Source organism: Rosa rugosa, chromosome 5 (genome assembly GCF_958449725.1).
Source record: "Rosa rugosa chromosome 5, drRosRugo1.1, whole genome shotgun sequence".
NCBI classification, from domain to species: Eukaryota; Viridiplantae; Streptophyta; class Magnoliopsida; order Rosales; family Rosaceae; genus Rosa; species Rosa rugosa.
The window spans coordinates 19,720,836-19,733,016 of record NC_084824.1 but is presented as its reverse complement, the minus strand read 5'-3'; the positions used below and the strand labels follow the sequence as shown (position 1 = coordinate 19,733,016).

Genomic DNA, 12,181 nt, shown 5'->3' with positions numbered 1-12,181 from the left:
TTGTGACCTGCTGAATCCACATTAAGGACGATTTCAGAACATTAGGGAGCATCACTATTCTTAATAATTTAAAGGCTGTATGAAATGAACCTGGAAAAAGAGACACCAGTGCTTCACTGAATAACAACATTGGATATTGTAAAGAAAAAAACCATACATAGTCTAAGTTGGCATGCTACTACATTGGTCTTATGCAAATTTCAAGGATAAAGGATATCAAATCAGACCATATACTATAAGTTATATTACGAATTTTTAATAAGAGATAATTACATTCCTATTACGAGAATGAGGTCCATCTGCTATCCCAAATTTATCAAACTATGTATTCAATGCAAAACAAACCATATGCCCACCTTCCATCCAGATTTTTCTTCTCGATTAGAACATTAATTCCTTCTGTAGCCCCCCAGTTCCTCTTACAGGAAGCAAACCCCAGTTTTTTTTTTTTTTGAAAGGAACCCCAGTTTCTATTACATGCAAAGGTTAAAGTGAGAAACAATAAAAGAGCCAAAAAAAAAAAAAAAAAAGATATTCTAAGTGCACAAGGAGCTACCAGTTTCCATAACATTAAATGAACACCGTGGCAAATTTGTACCTTCCCATGACATGTGGAACTTCCTAATTCCTAAAGTTATAATTCGTTTGAAAAGACGAATAAGTATGGACATCATGCCTTGAGATGGTCAACTTTTACAGTCACAGAAGCAATAACATCGCTCATTTTACCAATCTTTGTCTCAAAAATAATATACTTATATGTTTTATCCATGTGTGCGCATTACATGTGTACATGCAATCTAGGAGCGCATATTGCATAATAATAGGTTCAGTATAGATACATATTTTCATCAGTTCATTTTAAAAATCGGCAAACAAGAAACATAACTGTGAAATTAGCTAGAAAGTAAATTAACATCACATTATACTGGGAAAGGTATGGCGGATCAAAGAAGCGAGCAAAAGAACAAGAACAAAGAGTCTGGAGGGAATAAAAACACAAAAACACAGTTTGCAACTCTCTCAGGCTAGTAACAATCGAAAGGGCTAGCTAATTAAACAAGCTCAGAGGGTTTTCTCTTTGTCATTGATGTTATGAAGCGTACTATATCCCTGTATCCAATGCATCAGTCTCGCACCCAAAATAAATGGCTTCATGCCATTAGAAAAAAAAGTTCCCTTCCAAGAATCAGGTAACCATCGAAGTCCAAACAAGTTGGTTTTCTGATTCTTCCCTAATTGAAACACTTTGAACCTGGTGGTCTCTAGTTCCTCCTCATATTGCCGGAGTTCGCCTTCTAGCGATGCCGAAAATCTGTCCACCGAAGTCTTGAGATCACCCAAAGTCTTGAGATCACGCCGGCGGTGCGTTAAGTGAAATCTCAAAATGTCAATTTTCATGTTCAAACTCCTTATTCCTTTGTAGAAACTTGAGTAGTGATTGCCCATCTCCTGCAACGTCACCTCGTTCAAGTTCTCAGCTTCCAGTAAAGCTAATTTTTTTGAATTGTAGGCTTTAATATTCTCCAGTTGTGTGCCTGCCAAATCCGCCAGCACAGAAATATCAATATCCTCATCAAATAATTTTTCTGTGGAGTGGAGTGAAGGTATTAAGTAGTGTTGACACTTTTCTATTCCCTCCGATTCTGTCTTCATCGTTGTCATCCACAGAAAACAGAGGAACAAAATGCCTTCAGGGTTGAGCTCATCATAAAGATTGAAAAGGCGAGCTTTTAGAGTCTCCACGGCCTTCAATTTCTCTTGATCAAGTTCATCAGATTCGGAAACACGAAACTTTTCCATCCCCTTCACAAATTTGATTTCTTCTAACTCAACGTAGTTGTCGACAACGACCTTCCGTTCAACTGCTTTCAAATACTTAACCGGCACCTCCAAAAGCTCAGAATATTGGTCACCATAATTTCCAGGATTTTCATGATGGTCAACACCACCGGAACGAGTCGTATTCTTGTCTTTCTTCCCCATTAATTGTTGATCGATGTTACTTGAATACAATCAACCCTTATATATATATATATATATATATATATATATATATATATATATATATATATATCGTTAATCTCTCTTTGAACACCATCCAGAATAGAATCCTTGTCTATGTAAACCTAGGAGTTTTAGTTCAAATAACAAGGCGAAAGGCGAAAGAGGTTGATCTTGTTCCTACTTCCCCTTGAAGGCCAGGTAAACCCCAATCATCATCGGTCCAAGCCCAATTCAACTCCCCAAACGCTTTGGAGTTTTTCTTAATTTAGTGTATATGTACGTGTGTCAAATGTGAAACCTTCAATTATTAGATAGTTGGCACCATAAAAGAAAGAGAAAAGTTCAGCTACCGTCCCCAAACTATTCTGCCAAGGCCAATTTAATACTCGAACTCTCAAAAGTATAAATGTGATACCCAAAGACCTAAATTGGCATCAACGTGATACTTCCGTCCAAAATTTCTGACGGCGTCGTTTGTTTGCTGACGTGGCAAGCACGTGGGTAAAAAAAAAAAAGGGCAAAATCGACTTTTTAATCTTTTTTTGTTAATTTTTCATTTTATTTTTTTGAGAAAATTTCAGCTACCGTTTCCAAACTATGGTGCTAAGGCCAATCTGATACCCGAACTCTCAAAAGTATCAATGTGATACCCAAAGACGTATTTTGACATCAACGTGATACTTCCGTCAAAAATCTCTAACGGCGCTATCTGTTTACTGACGTGGCAAGCACGTGGGCCCTTAAAAAAGTGAAATGACCAATTTACCCTTCTTTTTTTTGTTAATTCTTTTTTTTTTCTTTTCATTTATTTTTCTTCTTCTTGTTCTTGTTCTTCTGGGATATTGTTCTAGCCAAACCGCCGCAAGCTCCGCTCCTTCTCCTCCACCCAAGAATCAAAGAAAAATGGCTTATGCTTCTTCTTCAACCTCAGTCCTCTTCTTCTTCTCTCGCCTCCTCCTCTCTCTCATTTCCTTCCCCTCCGCCCAAACCATTACCAACACTGCCATCATCCTCTCCAATTCCTGCTACAAATTCATGTTCTTCGCACTCAACTCCTAGCGGACGGACCCAAAACCAAAGTTGGGTGACACGATTAACAAAAAAAAAAAAATCAAATCTTTCTGCACCCAGAGACGCCCATGTCTTCTTCTCCGCCAAAACCGATTTCCTTCTTCTCCGCCCATCAACTTTCCTCTTTCGGGACAACCAACTGGGAAACTGGTTCGCTGCACACCAAATTCTGGTGAACCTTAGCTCCACCAACCATCTTCTTTCTTCGCAAAGACCGTCACCCATTCGCTAATAGAACCTCCGTTTATCAAACGCCCTCCTCCACCGCCACAACCTCAGCGTCATCTTCCTCCACCGCCACCGTCATGTCAGTAACAACAGATATCAGATACTCCGATCAAAATCACAATCACAAGGTCAAAGCAACATAGAACTATGAATTCATGTATACAAGAACTAAAAACAAACCCAGCATAAACCAAAAAAGCAAAACCAACCCAGCATAAACCAAAAAAGCAAAACCAACCCAGATAGCATTTGAACACAATTAGATCAAGAAAAAGACTTGGCAGCTGGTACTTGGTACCTTTGGCTTCTCCCACACACTGTCAATTGCTCGATTTGGGTAAATGCGTCATTTCACCTTTTTTTTTGGACCCACGTGCTTGCCACGTACGTCAACAACACAAACGGCGCCGTCAGAAAATTTAGACGGAAGTATCACGTTGATGCCAATTTAGGTCTTTGGGTATCATATTGATACTTTTGAGAGTTCGGGTATCAAATTGGCTTTGACAGAATAGTTTGGGGACGATAGCTGAATTTTTCTCCAAAAAAAAGAAGGGTGAATGGGTCATTTCACTTTTTTTTTTTTTTTTTTTTGACCCACGTGCTTGCCACGTCAGCAAACAAACGGCGCCGTAAAAAATTTTGGACGGAAGTATCACGTTGATGCTAATTTAGGTCTTTGGGTATCACATTGATACTTTTGAGAGTTCGGGTATCAAATTGACCTTGGCAGAATAGTTTGGAGACGGTAGCTGAATTTTTCTCTAAAGAAATGACTTAATCATAATTTGTGATAGTCGGTGAGCCATGACTTGTTGGTTAGCTAATCTAACAAATATCGTGGAGATCATGAGTTTAAATCTCACTAACATCAGAGGTGGGGTGGGGAGTTAACACTGTCGTCCACAATTAAAAAAAAAAAAAAACCATTCAGGAATGTGTTTAGGCCGAGTTGTTATGGACCGCATTCGAAGCGTTTCAAAAGGGCACAAAAACTCCACTCAGTTCTTAAAACACCCCAACGTTACACTATCGTATAAAAAAAAAAAAAAAAAACCGATTCAGGAGCGTGTTTGGGCCTTTTGGGTCGAGTTGTTCTGGACTCGCATTCGAAGCTGGTATACTTTTTCAAAAGGATACAAAAACTCCCCTCAGTTCTTAAACACCCCAACCGAATCAAAATTCTCCGGCCAGATCTCTCCCGCCTCTGAAGAAAATGGCTACGAGTGAACAGGTATATGCATATTGGGTTTCCGTTTTTACCTTCTCTTTGTTGTTATCCATATAGAAATAGGAGAAAGATGGATTTTAAGACCTTCTTCTACTTGGGCTCCTTATTCTATACGCTTGTTTATATTAAACGGCCTCTTTTTTTTTTGTTACAAGCGGGGCCTAAAAGACCCAAACAAAACAACAAAAGAAACTAAGGGGGGTGTATTGTATTTGGATTTGTGCAGACTTTTTTAAAATGACAGACTTTTTGAAAAGTCCACAGACTCTTTAAAAAGTTGATAGATTGCTATTGATTTCTTAAAATCATTGATTTTAACAACAGACTTTTTTATTGATTCTTGAAAATCTATATGATTTATTATGAATGACTTCTATAGATTTTCTAGTAAATAAAAATAAAAAATAAAAAACACAACGAATGCAGTCCAAATGCAAAGCAAGATAATAACTCGTTGCCTCTTCAACGGTCAAGTATCTTCTAGTAGAACTTGACTCAAATGAATGATTATTACTCTGTCTTGGTTAATATATTTAATTCACACCAGCTTGTTAATTAAGATACATTAGAGGAAGGAGAGTTCACTCCTGTGATCTCCAAAAGAACTAAGAAGATCACTAAGCAATCAGTCAAAGCCAAAGAGAAGTTAGTGCAGCGCAAGTCAGTCACAAGTCGGGCTCTCTTGAACAAGGGAGCAAAACATATTTCCTTTTAAATGAAGGCCTTATACTGGAATGCCCGCGGTTTCGGTAATGAGGATACGAAACGGGCTTTCAGGCGCATGGTACGTTTGCACAGACCATCTTTTGTTTGTATTTCAGAACCTTTTGTGTTGATTTCGTCTATTCCGGTCTCTTTTTGGAGATCGTTGGGGTTAGTTCCCCTAACTACTAATAACAGGGGATTGCAAGACCCCAATATTTGGATACTTTGCCATGTTGATTTCAGATTCCAGGTGATTTCTTCCACCGAGCAACAAATTACTATCTCTGGCATTATTGAGGGTACCAGTTGTGTTTTAACTATTGTTTACGCGAAAACCACCATCTCCGGTCGCCGTATTCTTTGGAATGAACTAATGGATATCAATGAGAACTTTGTTCATGGTCCTTGGCTTGTGTTCGGGGACTTCAACTGCATATTTGGGGCACATGAAAAACGTGGTGGTAATGTACCAAGTCTCACCTCTTGTACTGAGTTTCAGCAGATGTGCACAAACTGTGGGTTAATTGACATTGAGACAAAGGGCCTTTCTTATACTTGGTCCAATGGCAGAACTACTGTTCGCCTTGATCGTTCATTGGGAAATTTGGATTGGATAGAGGCCTGGCCGTTGCTCGAATGTCGAACTTTGACCAAAGCTACTTCAGATCATTGTCCCCTGCTCATTACATTCTCGAAGCTGCTGTGTCAGGCGAGGACTCCTTTTCGGTTTCAGAGCATGTGGCTTCAACATCAAGATTTCATACCAATGGTTAGAGACTTCTGGTGTCAACTTCAATATGCAGGCTGCCCTATGTTTGTGCTTGCTGCCAAACTTCGGGCCTTGAAAGTGTTTTTGAAAAGTTGGAATAAAACTACTTTTGGTGATGTCAATCAAAGAGTGGAAGACACTAAAGTGGCATTAGATGATATTCAACGTGAAATCTCTATCCAGGGTCCATCTTCTGATTTGTTCCATCGCGAGGGGATTGCCAATTCAAACTATCTCTTAGCTCTCTCCATGCAAGACAATTTCCTCCGTCATAAAGCTCGGGTTCGGTGGCTAGCTGATGGTGACCGGAATACCTCCTTTCTCCATAACATGATCAAAGTACGGAGATTACAAAAGCCTTTGGTGTCTATTAGGGTTGGAAATGTGTTACTTCAGGACCCGGATTTAATTGAGAGCCATGTGGTTCAGCATTACACTGATGCTTTCACTAAGGACCCTAACATTGTTGATACGGGTCTAGTGGAACGGGTGATTTCCAATGTTGTCACTTTGGAGGAGAACTCTTCACTTACTGCTATCCCTAGTTTCGAGGAAATTGCAGAAACGGTCTTGGCGATGGATGGTTTTAGTGCCCCGGGGCCAGATGGTTTTGGAGGATGTTTCTTTCAACGTTGTTGGGGTGTGGTTGCTACTGATGTGATTGCAGCGGTTCAATCTTTCTTTGCTTCAGGTTGTATTGCACCAAATTTTAACTCCAGTCTTATTATTCTGATTCCAAAGAAAGAGGATGCAGAGGGGCTTACTGACTTTAGACCTCTGGCTCTCGCAAACTTTGTCTTTAAGGTGATCACTAAAATCCTTGCTGACCGATTAAGCCCAGTGGCTATGAGAATTGTGTCACCAAGCCAGAGTGCATTTATCAAGGGAAGATCTATTGCTGATTCCATCATTTTGACATCGGAGTGTATGAACTTATTGGACAGGAAGTGTGCGGGGGGCAATGTTGCTATTAAACTGGATATCAGTAAGGCTTTTGATACCTTAGATTGGGAGTTTTTACTTAGGGTTCTGAGATCCTTCGGCTTTTGCTCTATCTTCGTGAATTAGATTCACAACATCCTTCTTTCAGCTAGACTTTCTGTGTCAGTGAATGGGACTCCTTGTGGATTCTTCTGTTGCTCTAGAGGAGTTCGACAAGAAGACCCACTATCCCCTCTGCTCTTTTGCCTTGCAGAAGATGTTCTCAGCAGGGGCTTATCCAGACTAGTTAGCAGGGGTAAAATTAGGTGTATTGCTGCCCCTAAAAAGCTTCATCCTCCTTCTAATGTCCTGTATGCGGATGATGTGATGATATTCATGCAAGGGAATTCTAGAGGGTTACGGTCGCTGAACAAATTTCTTCAGGAATATGCAGCGAACTCAGGTCAGGTGGTTAATAAAGCCAAATCATCTGTTTATTTGGGAAGGCATGCCAGACCCAGGGCGTCAGTGATTAAACGTATTCTTGGCATCAGAGAAGGTAATGTGCCTTTCAACTACTTGGGGGTCCCGATATTTTTTGGGAGTCCCAGGGCATCATATTTCAGGGCCATCGCAGACAGAGCAAGATGCAAATTGAGTGCTTGGAAGGGCATGCAGCTTTCACAGGCAGCGCGTCTGCAACTTATTTCTTCGGTCATCCAAAGTCTATTTGTTTATAGCTTTAATGTTTACCATTGGCCACGTGCTTTGCTCAAAAAAGTTCAGTCTTGGATGCGCAACTTTTATTGGTCTGGGGACCCTCTTAGAAAGGGAGCTGCTTTGATTTCTTGGAAGAACTGTTGTCTGCCTAAGGATTGTGGAGGGCTTGGATTAAAAAATATTTTCACTTTGAACAGAGCTCTTCTTCTTAGGAGATGCTGGGATATGGTGACAGGTTCTTCCGATTCTTCGATATTTCTGCGGGATAGATTCTTAAAGAAGAATTTAGACACGTTCTCTTATTATCAAAGATCATCTATTTGGACCGGCTTGAAGAAGTTGTGGCCAACTCTGGTTTCTAACCTGAGATGGCAAGTGGGTAATGGCAGGAGCATCCATTTCTGGAAAGACAATTGGCTTGGAGGTTCGTTGGTGGATAGCTTGAATATCAATCCTTCTTTCTGGCCTTATCTTCGTGACCGCGTTTGTGACTATATTGTGCAGAAACGTTGGGTTCTGCCAAATGAGTTCCTTGAGAATTTTCCAGAAGTTTCTGAAGACATTCTAAAGACTGAAATTCCAGCTATTGACATGGATGACACTGTCCTTTGGCCTACTACCTCTGCCGGATCCTTGAATGCGGCAGAAGCTTATTCTTTTCTCACTGGTCCTAGTACATCACTTGAGTGGGGTAAGGCTATTTGGCACAAAGCGGTGCAGCCCAGGAAAAGCATTGTATGTTGGAAGGTCTTCCATCTTAAGATCATGGTTGACGCGGTACTGCAGAGAAGAGGTAAGATCCTTTGCTCCCAATGCTCTTTTTGCTGCTATAATGTGGAATCGGTCTCTCACCTATTTCTAAACTGTCCTTCGCTTGGGGAGTTGTGGACATGGTTGTTTGATATATTTCGACTGCAGCGCCCAGTTGGATTAACCTTCCAGGGAATTTTTGATTCGAATATGATGAACCAATTGCCGGTGGCATCTAAATTATTATGGAGGCTAGCAGTTTGCAATATATTTTGGTGCATTTGGACTGAACGGAACAAAATAAGGTTTGATGGCAGAGTTTTTGATTTCCGGAGATTTAAACAGTTCTTCATTAATTCTTTTAAGGAATCAGCGATGTGCTACTTTGCTCCTTGTGGTCGTATTGGTACTGCAGCCCCGGTTTATTCTCTGCTGGGAGTTTCTCCTCTTAGAGCGCGAGCCCCAAAGTTTACCCCTGTGGTTTGGGAGTCTCCGCCTCCGGGTTGGATCAAGGCGAACACGGATGGGTCTTTTTCAGATCCTGCTAGAGCTGGCTTTGGCGGGGTCTTTAGGGATTCAGATGGTCTCTTCCTGGGAGGATTTTCTTATAAGGCTGCTGTCCCAAGTGCTATTGATGCTGAGGTTCTAGCAGTTATTGAAGCAGTTGAGGTGGCAATGGTTCGACGTTGGACTCATGTTTGGTTGGAAACTGATTCTGCTTTGGTGGTGCGTTACTTCAATAAACCTAATCTGATTCCTTGGGGATGGCGTATCCCTTGGATGAACTGTTTACATAAGATTAGCCATTTTACCTTTCGGATATCGCATATTTTCAGAGAAGGAAATGCATTGGCAGATAAATTTGCTCGCTATGGTGCTTTGAATATGGGGGCAGTTTGGTGGAGGAAACTCCCTTCATCCTTTCTCCCAGAGTATGCTAGAGACTTGACTTCTAGAGTTTCTTTTCGCTTCTCTTAGTGCAGGCTTGTTCTTATTTATTTGTTCTGTTACACTTTTAGGTCTTGTTTTCATAATTGTTATGTTCTTATTTTGTACTGTGTGGGGTCTGTCTATCCATCCAGGGAGGTTTTGGTCTAGTCCCCCTCCCATGTTTGTATCTTTGTTCATTTTAATAAATTCCTGGCAAGGGACGGGCGGTGGGCTCCCGGTTGTTGCGGTCCCCTTCGGGGTTGTGTGGGTGCTAGTCACCCCTTTCAGACTGCTTCAGAGGAGCTAATATCGCCTAATCCTTGCTAGTTAAAAAAAAAAAAAAAAAGTTATAGAAGAAATCTTGTTTTGGTACTTGTTTCCTTTATCTTAATTTTGTTTTGTGCTCGCTGTGTTTGTTACATGGGATTGGATGGGATTGGACATCCTTATGTAGTCTATCAAAGTTATAGTCTTATCTTTATCTTAATTTATAGACTTCATGGCATGCTGTATTATGGGGATTGACATAAGTATATCTATCAAAGAGCCATCCTACTTGTGGAGCAAGTTAAATCAAGTGACAGAAGCCCACTTGTTACATGCCTTCTGGAAAGTCCTAGTGGCAGGTAAGCAATCCTGTGTTTATTCCTATTTAATGTTCGTTTTGTTGTTGCGAGTGTTCTGACTGTTACGTATCTTTTTTTTTTTTTTGGCAAAGATTGTTACGTATCTTGGACAGTGGTAAATCTTCACTAGCAGCAACTGTTAAGATTGTAAGCTCATGTCAAATTTATTTCATCTCATATCCCTATGCTTGTCAAGAATTTGCTGGGGCTTTAAAATATATCTTCTTTTTATGCCTGCCACAATTTTTTATTGAAAATTTCTGTTTTGATATATCTCGGCTGAGGCAATGATTGGTCTTCATGAGAGCACTAAATGGGCGCAAATCGCAAAGGTTTGTTGGTCTTCTCAAGGGGTTCTGAGAAAACTAACATTTTGGAAAGTGCTAATTACTGCTCAAATCTAGATATGTCATTTTGTGTCTCTAATATTGTAATCCAACAGCAACCTATAGGATGATCTGTTGGTTTACTGAAAATCCTTGTGTTTTTACACACTTGTGAATAGGTGAAGTTTTATTGATATGGTTGCTTTTAATTTTTTTTTTTTCTGTTCTAATTATCCGATAGGTTTTTGAAGATGCATACAAATCACAATAATGCTCAATAATCCTGGATAATATTGAAAGGTCTGGTCTACTTTAATTAATTTTTATTTATTCATCTTGGCTACTCGCTCCCCCACTGATGTCTTGTGAATGTGTTATCTTTGTTGTGCAGGTTGCTAGAGTATATTGCTATTGGTCCGAGGTTTTCAAATTTGACATCTAAAACAGTGATGCTCCTTCTCAAGCGCACTCCAAAGGTTCTTCATTTCCCCCTTCTTTATTGACATAGAGACCACTGTATTTAGAATCTATTGGCTGAATCCATGGGAAACCTTCTATTTGTAAACATGATTATAGTTTGGGTCCTTTCGGATTTGTGTTTCTTTCTCTCACTGACATCTCAGACTTTTGTTAATGCGTATAATCTTTCTTTCTAATATTTTGTTTTCTTCCTTTTCTGCAGGGGACAAAGCTTCTGGTAGTGAATTGGGCTTCTTAGACTCAATTGATTTTGTGATACCTTCTCCGTCACTTACAATGTTCCCACATTAAAGACAAAGGATGCAAAGAAGGTAACCGCATATTGTTGGTTCCGTTTTGGTATTCTTTTTTGGCTTTTAAAGTTCAAACCTGTTGTATCCAAGTTGAATAGATCTTGTCTCTCGGATATGATTCTATAGCCGTTTGTGTTTCAAAGTAGGCTGATAACACTAGTGCAAGCAATCTGCCATATCACTGTAGCTTTTATTCAATAAGAATGATGGTGATGTCTTAAATTCTTTTACAATTGGATTGTTTCATTATATATGGTGTTGTCACTAGTAACGAGATGTCTGGTTATTCTCCTAATAGCCACTCTTGTATTTCCTAGTTGTCTCATTATGGGCAACATATATATGCTGTAAATTGTTATTTTAACTGTATGTAAATTTATAATATTTTTGCTCGTTTTCTCCTTATAGGTGCTAGAACAGTTAAATATCTTTGCTGATGAGGAATATTGTTAGTGTTGAGTTGAGAACAGAGTACTATGTACTTATACTACACATAACATGTGCAGCAGCATGGAAGAGCAAAAGATCATCCTTTCAAGTATATGGAATATTCGACATCTTCGATGCATTGGTTGAGATTGTATTCCTTACTATATTAGCATACTGGTAGTCTGGTACTCGCAATACTTGTTGTTTGCTGCAGTTTGATTTGGCAATTTATATCATTTCACCCCCAGCAGCACTGTTCAAGACTCGATGGGAAAAATATATGCATGCACATTTAAACTTTACCAAAGCATATAATATGTATGATATTCTTTACCATTTCACTGATTAGTTATACAGATTATATTATCCGTGGCCATGCGGTTTTTGAATAAAGTTGGGAACCAACCAGCGGGCAGTTCACATGCCTTTAAAAATATAGATCGATCTACACTATGAATCTGAGAACTTTTCTTTTCTTTTCTTTCTTCGTCCTTTTTGTGTTCACATGCACTCTATAAACTGTGCCCTAGAGCTATTATTGTTTTTTTTTTTGGCGGAACTAGAGCTATTATTGACATGATTGTTTAGCATCTCTGATTGTCAAATTGTTTGAGATGAAAGTGGTCTTATATGGAGCATTGAAATACAAAAGCATATTGAGCGCTAGTTTGGGATTGCTGTGACTTTTAAAAAAA

At 39.6% G+C, this 12,181-nt stretch overlaps 1 long non-coding RNA gene across 1 annotated transcript; it reads left to right on the top strand.

The window, feature by feature from the left end:
- The first annotated feature begins 10,111 nt into the window (after positions 1-10,111).
- LOC133712609 (uncharacterized) lies at positions 10,112-11,749 on the top strand. Its single transcript, XR_009847505.1, has 4 exons — positions 10,112-10,584; positions 10,676-10,760; positions 10,967-11,075; positions 11,466-11,749. It is a non-coding gene; the product is annotated as an uncharacterized LOC133712609 (long non-coding RNA).
- Positions 11,750-12,181: the final 432 nt, after the last annotated feature.